Source organism: Etheostoma cragini, chromosome 7 (genome assembly GCF_013103735.1).
Source record: "Etheostoma cragini isolate CJK2018 chromosome 7, CSU_Ecrag_1.0, whole genome shotgun sequence".
Lineage (NCBI taxonomy): Eukaryota > Metazoa > Chordata > Actinopteri > Perciformes > Percidae > Etheostoma > Etheostoma cragini.
Genome location: NC_048413.1, coordinates 16,580,837 through 16,596,507, shown reverse-complemented (window position 1 = coordinate 16,596,507; position 15,671 = coordinate 16,580,837). Strand labels below are relative to the sequence as shown.

The window sequence follows — 15,671 nt, the reverse complement described above, 5'->3', positions numbered from 1 at the left end:
GGGGGGGGGGGGGGGGGTGCGCCAATGGGGCTGTTGATTGATGGCAGCCCCGTAGGGAACCGATGAGCGCACCGTGTGTGTTTGCTTGCTTGCAACTGCATCAGGCAGCGAGATGCACGACAGCCAAAGTGGCCCGACTTACCATCATCAACAGATCAATGGTAACGCTTATGGGAATGTGACTCAAACACTAAAGTGAGACAATGAAAGCCGTGAAAGCTAGTAGTAGAAGTGCCTTGTTAATAATGGCTTAATAGCACGCTACGCTTCTCTTTCTGCGTAAAACCACAGAGCAATGACACGTTGCAATGATTGATAAATACATGAAATAATTCTTAAATTAAGTTCTTAAATACAGGTTGCCTATTTATATCTGGAAACATTAGCATCTCCTGGAAACCGCACAAAAGGAAGGCTGACTGAATGCTGCTCAGGCTTGTGGAGCTCATTTGCATATTTGGATAATGAATTTATTTGGTCACCCCGCCCATTAAAAAGGCAGAAACAAGCGGGGTTGATAATGTGAATAGTCCATTAGCAATATTTGGGAATCTGATCTATATACTGCACATTATCAAAGGTTTTCATTTTCCAAAGTCTCGGTACTCGTTTTGTGGATGTAAATACATTTGTTTTCTCCGTATTTTAATGATACCAAGGAAAAAGAAATCTCTCTCACATGAGGAGCGTGAAAACTAAAATGGACGGCATTAAGTTCTTAATAAATAGGATCATTTCCACTTTACTGAGCAAGTAGCTTGACGCATTATTATTGTCTTGAACTTGATATTGGATAACTGTCCAAATCGAATTACCTAAAGCAAATAGTTTGAGCATTGGGTTCTTTTTTCACTAAAGCCAAACACGGGCAGCAGTAGAGACAGGCAGTGAGGATCAATAGCAATTGAGTTGAGGGTGGAGTGTAGGGGGTCTTTCATTGTGCTATGTTGGTCGTAGCTTCAATAGCAGAGGGTGGGGGTGCTCAACAAAGTGCTGGTAAAAACCTTTTCCAGCTCCTGAAGCAACTGTCCTGAGAAGTCATACTCCCTCTGCACATAGTAACCTAACACCACATGGCCCCAACTCCTCCCTTATCACAGTATGTATACATTTCACAAGGTCAATGTTCATGATATTTACACACAGTCTGCCTCCTTTCCTGCGTTACACAAACATCCAGAAGATCCAAGATTGATAAAGAGGCAGAAATGCACGTCTCCCTCTATTTTCGGATTCTAATGAAATAGGAATACAATAATATTTCATGCTCCAAAAATGATTCTATCGTGCGTTAGACAAGAAGAAGCAAGCCAACATGTGCAGTACGTTTGTGAGGCTTAAGTTGGGCCAAGACAACAGTGAAGGGTGAGTGCAGTGAATCCTCTCTGAAGGCAGTGCAGGGCGAAGCTGGAATGGCTGGTGGGGCGGGCTCCCCTCCCCGGTAGATGAGATCCCATTATCAGGCAGACGAGAACTCCACCTCCAGGATTTCACAGCTCCTCTGTTTATCACATGGCTCTGTCAAGTTGGGCACCATTAACCGATAATGAAAGGAGACAACCGGTGCAGTTACAAGCAAAGCACTCCACATTCTACAGGCCTAAGCATGTATCTGGGAAGCTGACTGTGTCTATTCAATTCTGTTCAGCATTCAAACAGACCATCACAATACTTTTTCCCTGAGCACCCCCTTCTACAGCTACAGTGCCTTCGATCTTGACAGAACAAAAACTGGTTACATGGTGCCTCTTTCTGAATTCAGAGGATATGAAATCTAACAGAGCTGGTGCTGCTTGAAAGAGAAAATGACACTTTCACGCAACAGTCTTTTTCCTAAAGATTATTAAAAAAGGAGAACAATTCCTTGTACGAGCAAACAAACCAGAAGGGGCGTATGAGAAAAAAAATGGCACAATAAAGCTCCACAAACGATAATTTTGAAATGTGTTTTCCTCATCCACATCAAACATAATTAGTACAACTGTTACTAAACAAAAAGTCTACAAGACAGCTACTGAATCAAAGGCCAACACGGCCCCCTCCCCACCCCTCCCTAGTCGGACTACTCCATTTATGGTTAGTAGGATTCTGTAGCCACTTACACTCATTAAAAATGAATACTTAACAAAAGCTGTGGCTGACACACACTGTTTGCTCGAGCCTGATTTCTCCACACTGGAGGAAAAACAAGCCACTCAGAGAGGCAGCAAACACAGAGAGCAAGTGAGAAAGAGAAAAAAGTCCTCTGCGTTACAAGCAAGTCCGCCAGTAGCTGAAACAACAACAAAAAAGGCGACATGGATGACTGAGCCAAGCCTGTGAGAGACTTGGCAAGCCTCAGAGGCCCTGGCCTCTTAAGCACTCATATCTAGTAACTTCATTTAATACATTCACCAGGGATGAGCAGACAAGTTGAAGGAAAAAGGGATTGAGAGAAGAAAACAGACTTGTAAACCAAAAGGAGGGTTAGGTTGTGGCGGTTGTACTTCAAAAGCTTGACTTCAACACATGACTAAATCTCTACAGCGTAACAAGCTAACTTCCCCGCTGCCAAAACATAATATGAGGAAAAAATGGATATGCTAGATTGAACCAATTTTCCCATTCTCAGGCAGGTATTATCTACAGGAGCTGTTCTTCTCATATTAAAAACTTGAACACTGCTTTTCCAGATGAGGCTTAAAGCAGCGACTCTCTTCACCACACTTACTAAATCCATAAAGAACAAAGACTGTGTGACTGCTGCTTGAAGTTACTGTTCCCCATACTGATGGCAAGTGCTGATAGGTCTTCCCCTAAACTGCTGGCAGGCAAGCAAGAAAAAAAAGCTGACTTCAAATCATTCATTCATTGCCCCTTTTAGCCTTCATGGATTCTTAAGAGAGCGCTTTACAAGTTGGGGGAATTTAAAGGGAAAATCGGGTCTGACACGACTAATTAAAACCCAGACTTTGCCTGGAGGGGGTTGAGAGAAGGGGAAGCAATAAAACAATCCTCTCCAATCTCCCAACAAAGTTAGAAAATTACTCAACTAAATATGGTTAACTACACACTGGTGGATATGAAGATTCAAGGACTATTGCTTTAGGTAAAAAGAAAAGTACTTGACAGAGTCAAATTTCATTAACTAAAGAATAGAGGTTACACTTTTTGGAGCGGACAGACCTATTATGGTGATAAAAAGACTACTGAACATCAAGATGTTTCTGGAGACTGCTAGTAATTAACCTGCTACCTAGTGATCCTTTATTTGCGATCATTATCGCAGTTTTAAAAATGTGAAGGAAGCCAAGGAATGGTATTTCATTTTAGACAACCAGTCTAGCCTCACATAGCTATCTTGTTTACATAGCACATCACATTTGGCAGCCTAGCAACACTCTGAAAACCAAGACACTTGTAGGCTACATATGTCTAATCTACAGCCAAACAAGCTACTCAGGAGGGTAAAACTCGCTTGCAACAGCCATTTGGTAAAACTATTGTGTATATTTACACATTATATATATATATATATATAAATGCTGTGAAAGCACAGCATTTTCCCGACAGTACATCAAACTTTCAGTTTGCTGAAATGAAAAACAAATCTAAGGTCAAATAACATCTCTAAGATGCTTATTAAACAGAAAAAAAAACTAAACTCACACGTAGAGAAAGTGAAAACAGACACAAACAATTGTACACATGAAGTCTCGTAGATGCCATTTCACTGAGCTCTTGATTTTCCACAGACATTCTTCAAGCTCTCACATGGACTGTTTGTGTCTATCTGAATCTCCAGGCAAAACAGGGCCTCATTCATCTGAATAAAAGAGCAGTTCAGCCTGCCATGACTGCACTAAGAACAGACTCTAAGGAATGAGAGTGGATTTCCAAGAGGGCCACAGAGAGACAGAGTGCAGGCTGTGGTGAAAAGAGGAAGTCTACATTTCAGGCAAATCCTTTTTGTGAACAAAGACAAAGCAAGATAAACAAACAGTACATGTGTCTGATGTTTAGCTCTAGTAGTTAGTCAAATCTTATGCCAGCAGGGTGAAACTGTGTTTTAAAGTTATCGACAGTGAGCAAAGCAAATAGGGTCCATGATCAAGAAAGCAAAAGAGAGAGTGGCGGTTGGGGTGGGATTCCTGTGTGGTTACAGTCTCCAAGCTAATCTGCTCAAATAGCCAGTGACTGCTCCATTTCACACAGAGCACATGGCTGTCTCACCTCCATACACTGCCACCCAATGGACAGGGAGTGGAGGTGCAGCATTGTGCTGTGCTAAAAGAGGCAGAGTGGGGAAGCAGAGGCTTATAGTGAGTAAAACAGAAAAATTAACACCCTACACTATAACTCATGACAGACGTGTTAAGATGCTCAAAATGGTGCAATGGGCTAAACACAAAGCTGTATTTTTTTCCCCTCCAGTACCAATGCTTATTCAGAAATCAATTACTCTGCCTTGGTCACACATGGCTGCTCTCAGTGTGTAAGATAATGATTCCGCCATCTAGTTTACAGATAGACAGTGATAACTAGAATAAGCACATCCATTATAGGTCAGAGGAAGATTCTTAAGTCATTCAAGCTAATTTTTCACATCTTGAATTATTTCATTAAGCTTTTCTCACATTCCTTATCCAATTTGGCATGAATAACAGCACAGAAAAGTAATCTCAAAGAAAAATGTATGGTCAGCATATCAACACAGGATGCGGTGAGGAAAGGATGGGTTTTTCAAAAAGACAGCACAGAGACCGGGTGATGAGGCTGTATTATGAGAGTAGACTTTTTGTGGGAGTGAATGGGTAAAATTAGTCTGTGTGCAGTCGGAGCAGAGACAGTTGGGAGATCAGTGCTGAGGTCAAGAGGAGCCACTTAGCTGTGCTTTGGCCTTCCAACCCCTACAGCGTTCAGAATCCACCGCTCAACTGTGGGAGTAGATAAAAAGCTTGGCAGCAGTCTTGCAACCAGAGACATTTACTAATGCATGCGGGCTTAATTTATGGCTTTTTAAAGGTACAACAGGAAAATGAATGGGACTAGGTAGGAAGGTGGGAAGCTTGCTAATTTTCCAAAATATATATTAGGTTAGCCTCACTAGTGCAGAACCCCAAAGGCATTCACTCTAGAGGCTTGTTATAAGCAATCCACACACAAAAAACTATGCGTCTCGCAATTAAAACTAAACCAAGGTCATTCCAAAAAAATGTTAAAACTATTATGATAATTGAATACAAGAGTTAATGACACACATTACTACAACGGCAAAAAACACGAGCAAAACCTGTCCCTATGATGGCTTTGTTGAAGAGATATTGTGCTGAAATCTGAGAATGATATGTTAGGTGTCATATATGATTATATGGCAAGCCCGCTACGCTTTGTCTTTATTGTTTGGACTTATGAATCGACTGAGCATAGAAGTGTGTTTCACATTATGCCGTTTTGAACACAGAGAGAAATACTACTCAGTAGTGGTGAGCTGGAAATCCTGCAAATTGCTTGTTTGGATGCACATATTGTGCATAATGCATGAGGCATCTAACATATATGTGTGCATGTGTGTGTGTGTGTGTGTGTGTGTGTGTGTGTTATGAAGTGAGTTTGAGTGTTGAAGATAGCGAACAAGTGGGAGAGATTGGGGAAATGAGAGATAGGCCAACGTCTTTCATATTCGATATTAAGCAGAATGGAAACCCAACATGCAGCATGCTAATTGACTTCAGAAGAGGAACAGTGGGGGATAGACAGGGGATGCTTGGTGCAGCATTAGCTCCTTAGGGTCAGCTTGTAGAGAGGGATGGATGGAGGGAAATATGGATGAGTTGTGTGAGGGAAGGAAAAACTGAGTGATGGAGTGCAAGTTGTAGCACTCTGCTTGTTCCTGCACACATCAGCAGCAGGAGGGCAGGGATGCGCGGAGGCCACAGCAAGCCAATTACCAAACTCATTAAGTAACCTGCTAGTCGGCTTTGAACTGCAGCCCCCCTCCATTTCGTGATCCTCCGCCGTTTTGGACGTTCAGATACGAGCTGCTCTCATAAATTTTTTTTTTTTCATCTTTATAAATGGCAGGAGAGGAAAGCATAAACGGCAAGACCCCGAATAATATTTTCACATGCGCTCATTGGAATTAAAAGTACAATGCAGAATCACAAGTGAAACCACAACAAAAAAATTATTGGTAGATTGGCAGCTTAAGGGCATCATGTCACTAAAGACCGCATTGCACTGGTTGCAAAGAAAGGATACAGGTGTGCGTGGGTAATGCTGAAACATAATGATGCTGGAAATATGCAGGGTGGAGGAAATAATGCATCCAGACACAAACACAGGAGTGGGTTAGTATGAGTTAGCAGTTGAGGGATGAACAAGTGGTGACAGGCTTGAGTTGTTCTCTCCACTGGAACAGAAATAACAAGAAAGATGGGGGGGGGGGGGGGGCAGAAGACAAAGCACAATGACAGGTGAAGATGATGATGGAGAGGAATTAGGTTGAAAGCACCAAGGGCAGGTAGAGAACATGATCAAGGTCCATTGGGTGGGGCAGGAATAGAAAATTTGGAGGGATAGGAGATAGAGCAGAGAATAAAAACAGTGTTAGGCAGTGCTCCAGTGTCACCAAGCATTGTTAACTAACCTTGACTGCATTCACCTCCTAGCTCACTGCCACACTGCCTCTCAACAAGTATTGACACAACGACAGTCTGCAAGAGAAAAACTGAAGGGGAAGACAAACACAGAGGACAGGGGAAAAAACAAAACATAAATGATGTGCAAATGGAACAAACAAGGTGATAACAGCTTGACAGTAGAGGTGTATGCATGGGTGAAAATAGAAGCCATATTAGGCATCTTGTTAAACACAACGTAGCCATTAAAAGAAGGTGCACAAAAAAATAATAATATTACCCCTCACTGCGCGGTTAACGTTTTCTATGGAGGAGATTGTGAGCATTTATTCTATGGCAGTATTCACTTCCCTTCTCAATAAACCTCTCTGGATACTAGGGCTGTAACGATATACAAAATTAAACCGAAATCGCGACACTCAGTTCCACAAACCTGTGTTTGGCAGGAAAGAAGGCAGAATTGCGACACACCCCTTCCAACTCCCAGAGTAATCCTTCCTGTCCAGATCTAATGCTACTGCATCTTTAAATTATTATTAGTCCTTTTGGTGCCTTATCCCTGTTTTGTCTGGTAAATTTAGCCAACTGCAAAGACAGCTAAAAGCGAAGGGGGGCACCGGTAAAGCTAACAGTGGTGTAATGTTACGAATGGCCGCTGTTCTGACTCAGGTGCCTGGGTCTGTTTCCCAATGGTTAAGTAAACTGCCGTTAGAGTCCTTAGCACCGGAGTTAGCTAAGTGCTGACCGGGATGGCTATAGCTGGCTGGGGGCCGACAGTGGATGTGTCCCCGGGCCAGGGCTGTAATGATAGTGGATGGTTGCTGGTTGGCTGGGGGATGACTGTGGAATGGATGTGTCCCCGGAGCTGTTGTCAACTGTCATCCCGAGTGAAGCCTTGCAGCGGCGGGAGAGTGACGCAAAAGACACGGGTGTGCTTGCTAACTAAATTACCATTAGATTAGCTATTAGTCTATCTATACAGTTAACGTTACTAATGGATAAGGGGCTTAGCCCAGAGTTGTTAGCGTGATCAAAACAAGGATACTTAAATACAAGACCACCAAGAATTACATTAGCTACTTGTCAACCAGCACCTTTACTGTTAAGCACCAAAGCACTTTTCCTATTTGTTCCCCCTACAGGTTGGGTACAGAACGGTACGTTACGGTTACTAGTACCATTATTCTTATGTGTCATTCCATCGAGTTAATGATCCACTGAAACAATTTTGGAAACATTGTTTTAATGTACAAAAGAATATTTGGTGTTGGATCAATTACTATTGAAATCCATCAATAAATAAGGTATCTGTGGTATAAATCTGTTGCAAAGTGGGATGCAATCAATTACAAAACAATGCCATCTGGCAGCAAAAAAGTTGTACACACACACAAACACACACCTCTGCCTTGCTTGACAAGAGCTTGGAAATAAAAACATCACAGGTCTGCCTTGCAGCACCTGTTCAATAGCATTGACATTTCACATTCAGCATCCGCTCAGCGAGATTCACTGCATTTACTCTCTTTAACACCCAGAAACACAACACACACACACACACACAGACACACACGCACTAGCAATCTGCTACATTTCAATGCAAGCATATTAATACTTGGGCGGGGGGGGGGGGGGGGGGGGGGGGGGGGTTTACGTGTCTATTTATGCGTGCCTCCAGTCATTTACGGGGTGTAAAAATCCAATTTAATTATTGGATGCACGGCTTGATTTTGTAGAAACAGTGTAGTGTAGAATTGTGTCCTTTTCAAGAAAACTGCTCATTGTAGTCAATTATCATCCATCAATTACTTAAGTGTATCCATGTAAATCAACGGTTTGCTACCTTTTTTGGGCTTTTGCAAAACCAAATAAATAATTTAGGAAAATTTGTCAGCATGGTTACAATAATATATAGTAGCTTGTTTTATGTTTTTTTATGTCATATGTAACTCTGAATATTATAAGGAGGAGAAAATGAAGACAACCTTACAGCCAATATAAAATTCTGAGTGACTTATGAATATGTAGGACACTGTAAAATGAATATGTGGAGGTACTTTTCTTTAAAAAAAAAAAAAAAGGAGGCTGTGGCTGGTTTCTTAAATTATTTCTTGATGGCAAAGCTGGTACAAAACAAGGCAACATCTCATGATATTTACCAGATGTAGAAAATGATACTGTTTGTTATTACGCATTCCCTGCTTCTGATGCAATACGCCTCATGAATTCTGCTTGCATTTTGAAGTGAAATGGTCTGTTTTTGAATTTGAAAATAACACCAGGTGCGCAGTGAATTAAGTATTTTTGACTGTGCAATCTCAGCATTGTTCAACAGCACAGCCAGCAGAGCATACTGTGAAAATACACACGGCAATCATCCAGATGAGCACATTACATTTATATTCACACCATGATCAAAGTCAACTAGAGGATTTTGGGGGTTATAGATGTTTGATGTACACAATTAGTTTAATTTTCTTTTATATGCACCGTGACACTATAATGCATGTTTTCATAAAATAGTTGCCACTTGAGATGATGAAATGTGCAGTGGACCACCTAGTGCTAGGGCTCAATGGTGTCACCAGGTGCAGATTAACCTGTGTGGCTGAGCAGGGACATCTGCTTGACGGAATTAGAGCCATCAGAGCCGCGACATAACCACGGATTAAATGCCAGTAAATCTGAGGATTAGATCTGTGTATGAATAGCGTACATTGATTTTGCAATCCCTACAGTAACTCTAGAATTTCCACGGGGACAGACAATGAATGTGGCCATCAAGCGCACACACCCACGTACATACGTGTAAGCGTAATATCCCTTCCATGCTCCTGGAGTTGAGGACTACCAAAACAAACTGGCCTTTCCTGCTATAGCTGCCTGGTTTTTAGTCCAAGAATGTGAGTATACACGCACTTACGCACGCACACAGAGAGACAGGCACCTTTCTGACACGACAATCCCCAAATCCCGAGCTGGAACCTCAATCCCCTCCGACCACCGTGGCCCTTCGGAAGCTGGCTGACATCAAAGACAAGCACTTCGCTTTCATGACTCCAGTCCGCCTCTCAGTCTGTCAGTGTCTCTGGCTGTCCACCACATGCGCTTCAGAAAAAACACTATTTTAACACAAGGCTTATGCTAACCACTTCAAACACCTCCACAGAACAACATGAAGAAACCAAGGATAGCCTGTGTGCTGCATCTTCACTATTTCCATACTGTAAGAGGCGGGTGTCGAGTGTGTTAGGATATGAGCAACGATTCCAAAAGAGGTTTCTAAATAGAAGACAACATTCAGCTACAAGAAACTGAGACCAACCGGATTCCCTCATTTAAAAGGGCCAAAATGACCTTAGAAATCTATCAACCGATTACTTGGTGATTAGTGTGTACTGGGAGGCAGCTCCATCAACCTTTGAGAATCGGAGGCTGCGGTGTCTAACTAAGTGCAACGCTCTCCTTACTACCTCCGAAAAAAGACACGAGTGAGGTGAGTGAGAGAGAGACTGAGAAACTCAGTGTGACAGTTGAGCAGCTCCTGTTAGGTAAGCACATTGAGCCGTCAGCCTGCCACATTCATCAACACAGAATGCCAGTCAGCAGCACCAGCAGGCTCGTCCGCCTCTCTGCCACACAACTGTTACTGTAGTGAGGGGAGGCGTTTGCAAAGCCGATTTGGACCATTCGCCCCAGCATTTGGCATTGCAAATGTTATCTATGCATGGTTTGTAGTGATTTTTTACTAGCATTTCCCCTGCCCTAATAGATCGGCCATCAGCTGATAATGATAACATTATCATACATGCAGTGCAACAGTCTGGACCCGGGGTGTGCCAAGATCAATGGACGACAAAAACTTGGATTGATTGATTAGACTGCTGCTGTTGAGCTGCTAAAAGATATCTTGCGCACAGTTGATGTGTTGTTGGATAGGCTGTGAATAAACGGAGTCCTTGCCTGATTTCAGAGTGCAGCATCCAGACGTGGGGTTATGCAAGTGGATCTGTGCCATATGAGAAGTGAGCCAAATTGGCAGGGCTGATGAGCTTCCTGCGCTCGTCTTAATGTCAACCACAGCCACTGTCATTACACACAAAGCTACAAATTAGGGCTACAATGACTCTTGCTGACAAAGTGAAAAAAAATGAATACTTTTATTATTTCTATTGTCCCTTTGTCATTGTGGAAAGTCCTGCCACCACAATAGAAAAGTGGTTTTATTTTAAAAACCATGTAACCAGCAACAAACCAAAATGTGCTCTAACTTGAAAACTGTGCAAAGGCAGATATTGAACATGCATGTTTAAGAATTTGTAGACCATACATCCACGTGTGGATGATCCACAAGTATCCTCATAGTAAATTAGACTCTTCAATAGCACTGAGTTAAAATTGCTAAACTTAGAGTTAATGCTTATTTACCTTATACCATTTAAAGCGTTTGTAAGTATACAACTAAGGTTGTGGACAAAGTTAGTTTATGTTTGTATCAGTGGGGACACTTTAATAACACACAACATTTCCTCTTTTTTATAGTGAAAATAATGTTGATTTTTTTGTGTAGTATGGCTAGGAAGGCCTGTTTATTATTCAATTTGTGAGGCGTCATGTTTAATTTAGTCCTGCAACAATTAGGCTAGTCAATTAAACAATTAGAAAATATATATTCATAATGGATTTTTAGCATTAATAGAAAAAATTCACTGGTTTTAACTTCTCAATTGTGAGGATTTTCTGGTTTACAAACTCTGCTCTGATTACAAACCTTTTGGTTTTAGATTGTTGGTTGAACAATACATACAGTTTTCCCAATTTACAGACATTATATAGACTTAATCAACAAATTAATCGGTAGATTAATCAGGAAGGAAAATCTTGCAGCCATAGTTTAATTTTGGCTGTCGTGCAGATATGAATTAAACTCCATTGTTAAAAAACAAACAAAAAAAACTGCTGAAAATATAATACAAATCATAACAAAGAGGATGCAGCTTCAAAATTGCCACAGAGTTGAATAAAACAGCTCTCTTATTAAATCCATCTTCCAAGCATTACAATGGTGCAGTTTATTGCAGGGTTTTTGCAGTGGATTGCATTATATTTTACAGATATTAATTTATCGTTTCCACCTCCTGAACAGCATTAATGCTTGAATCATAAGAGCTCTCATCTTTTCCCACTACCGACCTGTTCTCAATCATGACTATAATTTGGGAGCAGCCTGATTGTGTTAGGAGGTAGCTGATTGCAATGATGAGCAGAGAGATGCTGAAGAGAAGAAAGTAGGCCATCCCCGCTGAACAAATAACGACAGTGATAGGCAGGGTGATATAAAGTTGTCAAAGAGACTATTAATTATTGTTTTTTAAATTATTGTCACCCGCACGACAAACTGGCCAGAAACAATCCTGGATTAATTCTTCTCTAGTCCAACCTTGAGATAACAGCATTGGCAACAGCAACCCTTTTGCAATGCAGCAACATCATCTAAATCACATTTTAGTGAGGCTAATCTAGCCACAGGGTTAACTCTATTTGTGGCTTTAGGCAGCATGATGCAACTTATTCCAGTATACAAAAGGCTAATGCAGGTAAATCACACCTAGTGGACTTGAATGCTTTACACTAAGCTTCCTGGCATACTAGCTAGCTTGAGTGGGCGAGAAATGAACTCTGTTATGTGTCCTGACACTGGGCCCTGCTCCCTGGCAAATGAAAACATGCCTCTCACTTACCGGCTGCCTGCGCCCACAGCCCCATACATCAGCATTATAAAAGGAGCTCGGCAGCCTCAAGGTCAGCTCAATTTCCTTCTGCCGTTATGAAGTATCAGAATCACAGCGAGAGGGGGCACCCACACACATGTAAAGAAATGATTTAGGGAGCAAGAGAGGAGATGGAGAGAAGGAGAAGGGGGGGGGGGGGGGGGGGGGGGGGGGGAATACAATGGGGAACTGTGACAAATCACCAGGAGAGAACCAGCCTCTTGTACAATAAGGATGTGTGAGTGTGGGCATTTGTGAGAAAATGTGGAGAGTATTAAGCCTGCTTGCTCATTCTACACACTAGGAGAATATGGTAGTCTGCCGTATAAGTAATGGGATTGAACAGGTTTTTGTTTAACAAGCCGATTTCACTTGTTTAATCGTTCAAGTTTAAGTCTGGGAAACTACAAAGCAATTAGGCCTACTGAATTATTGTTTTTCAGAAAATGTGAATAGGATGTTTACCACTTACTGTAATTAAATTCTAAGCTGTTACATGGGCATAAAGGCTACCTAATGCAAAAAAAAAAAATGTTTCTTCCTTTTGAGATCTGGGCCCCATTCATCCCATGCCCAAGCAATTTGATAAATTACATAGAAGCATGACAGCTGATCATTTGCGTGGCAGAGAGTGTGTTGTGTGTGTGTTTGCCTCTGCCTGAAGGCCGTCTTTTTGGTGGTGCAGAGGCTCAACGCAGAGCTTTCGCCATAGCCTACAGTACGTAAGTGAAGTGGCTTGATATTTACTTGTACGCTGGTGTGTGCATTGAGACGGCAGGTGTGTGTTTGTGTGTTTGTAGAAGTGTGTGATAGAGCGAGGGAGAAAGTGAGAGAGTGACGGCGATTAGCATTGGAGCGAGCACCTCTACTAACTATACTAACTATAACTCTAAAGTCATAGTGAAAGAAACAAAGCATCTCCCCTGTGTTTCTGACCAAGGTGGGAAATCTGTATCAGGAACAGTTATTCCTCTCCTTGATTTTATGTTGTTTATGGAGAAGAAACCAGGAAATGACCAGGTGGAAATACAACGCGGCCGAGCAACGTGCGTCGTTGTGAAGTGTTACATTGTTCAAGAGTTGCACTTAGGGTCCGGCATAGACGCAGACGGGTCTGCGGGGTACGCCATTGATTCTATGCAGAACCATGAAAGGCTTGGAGTCCGCAGTCAACCTCGATGGCTGAGGTTTGACATCCTCAGCTAAGAGCCTGGGGAAATAACATCAAATTCACTTAATAGCACCACCTCATCTATTCCTCATACAGGGAGAGGAGAGAGAATTCCTTGAGGGGTTACAAAATGGCTGTGTGCTCTCGGCTGAGCTGCTGTCTCTCCCAACCGTGGGGGTGCAGGTGTGGGTAAACGCAGAGTGCATTGAGATCCATCACCGGCCTTGGTCAGCCACCAGCTGTAATTTGCAGTCAAATCTGACCCTTTGCGGAATCCAGCCCGCGCTTCCCCCACGAAGCTTTTTATGGTGACAGCGTAATCTCGTTTGGTATGTGCGTTCGCGTATATAGGTATGTGTGTGTGTGATGGTTTATGTGTAAAAAATGCTGTGCAAGGCAGCAGATACTCTAATGCATGTTTGTGCAGGTGTAAGTAAGCATGTGTGTGTGTGTGTATACATGTTTGTGTGAGTATGCAGGGAGTGTTGCGGAACCAGAGGTGTAATGGCCCCACTTCATCTTTGTGTGAGGTATTGCAGAGCAATCCAAAGCAGCTGGGAGGGAGCCTTGACTGGCTTGCAATCAGATAACATTGCAGCATAACAGCAGGTGTGCTATCAATGCAGCCCGAATCCCCTTAGGGCTATTTTCAGAGCCTCTGACCCCAGCGTGACTGTCTGGATGACGTCCCTGTGCCCGCAACACAGGAAGAGCAGGACCCAAAATCAGGCCGCTTCTTCTCAGCGGCATAACATTTTATTCCAGTAACAGCTCTGTTATTGTTCAGAAATTTCACTAAATAAGACTTAACTGCTCAATGACACAAGGACCGCAATCTTTCAATAATTTACCCAATCGAGACGCTGAATTATAAATCAACATGTAAACATACTTTTCCAATTACCCTAATCTGAATACATTCATATTCGGAGAAAGCTTAACCACACCGAGACAATCCAATGGCTTTATTAAACAGCATTTAAGATATATGTACACCTTAATAGAGTGATGAATCACAATCGGAGCAGTCACAGTATTATTGCAGAAATCCAACTGCCAAATAAAACAGCCTCTACCATCTGACTCAGCTTTCATGTAGCTGCAAGATGAACAGTGCAAAGCACAGTGTTATTCCAGAGTCTGTACAAAGGCTATAACACAGTAGCAACATAACAGAGCTATATGGTATTAGGCTAAATACCGGAAGGAAACTGATGTTGCAACATATATGGAAGAGACATCTCATGATACCAATTGGGTTATGCCGGGTAGGATGTAAATGAGAATTATTAACCCATATAAACAGCTAATAAAAAATATGTATGTAAAAAAAGATTGATTGTGAGATTGTTGGAGGCCATGTACATGAAGCTGATAACCCAATCCCATCCAGGACTGAAACTATACTATACAATTATTTTCATTATCAATGAATATGCAAATCAATTAATTAATTATTTGTTAAAGTTAAAGTTAGTGGAAAATCACTATCTCCTAGAGCCCAAGATGACATATTTAAATTGCTTTTTTGTTTAACAAACAGTAAAATAAAACCCCCAACTATATCGGTTTATAGTTTATATGGTATTTAAGAAGCTGAAAGCAACAAATGTTTAGCGTTTTTGCTTAAAATTGCTTAATGAGTAATTGATTATCAAGCAGGAATGATTTAAATTGTGATCAGTATAAAGTTTTGTCCAGCAGACATCATTAGGGTAAGGCTTGAGCCATGAATTACTAGACAAAAGGTGGACAACAGACCCTCCAAGTCATGCAACAACAAAACCTTGTCTGAACAAAAAGACAGAGGCTACTGTCATTCAGTGCAAACATCTATTGCTGTTGTACCACCAAGGCCACACTGTGTTCTTTGCATACATTTCTAGCAGTGGTGTCTGTTAATAGACCAGCTGATAACAGATGAATAATATGTATCAGTGAATGCAGTGGTGCTGGAGTGAGGTGATAGATGCCTCCTGTGTGCTTTCCTCTTATATAAAGCTCTTTCTCCTCCCCCGTCTGACAGAGTGGCTTCCCACTACTTGGCTCCCCACGGTTAGCTTGTCAGTAAGCTCTCCATCTCTTTTCTCCGTACCTGCACCTGACACT

General features: G+C 41.9%; 1 protein-coding gene across 2 annotated transcripts in view; it reads right to left on the bottom strand.

Annotated features, from left to right (window-relative positions):
- The window catches only part of rerea (arginine-glutamic acid dipeptide (RE) repeats a), a 128,067-nt gene that overhangs the window by 93,084 nt on the left and 19,312 nt on the right, over nt 1-15,671 (bottom strand). The window contains exon 2 of one of the 2 annotated variants that reach the window (XM_034878008.1): nt 6,629-6,709. The exons of the other annotated variant lie outside the window; for it this stretch is intronic. The gene's annotated coding sequence lies outside the window, so the exon portion shown is untranslated. The remainder of the gene's footprint in view (nt 1-6,628; nt 6,710-15,671) is intronic. 2 annotated transcript variants of the gene reach the window in all.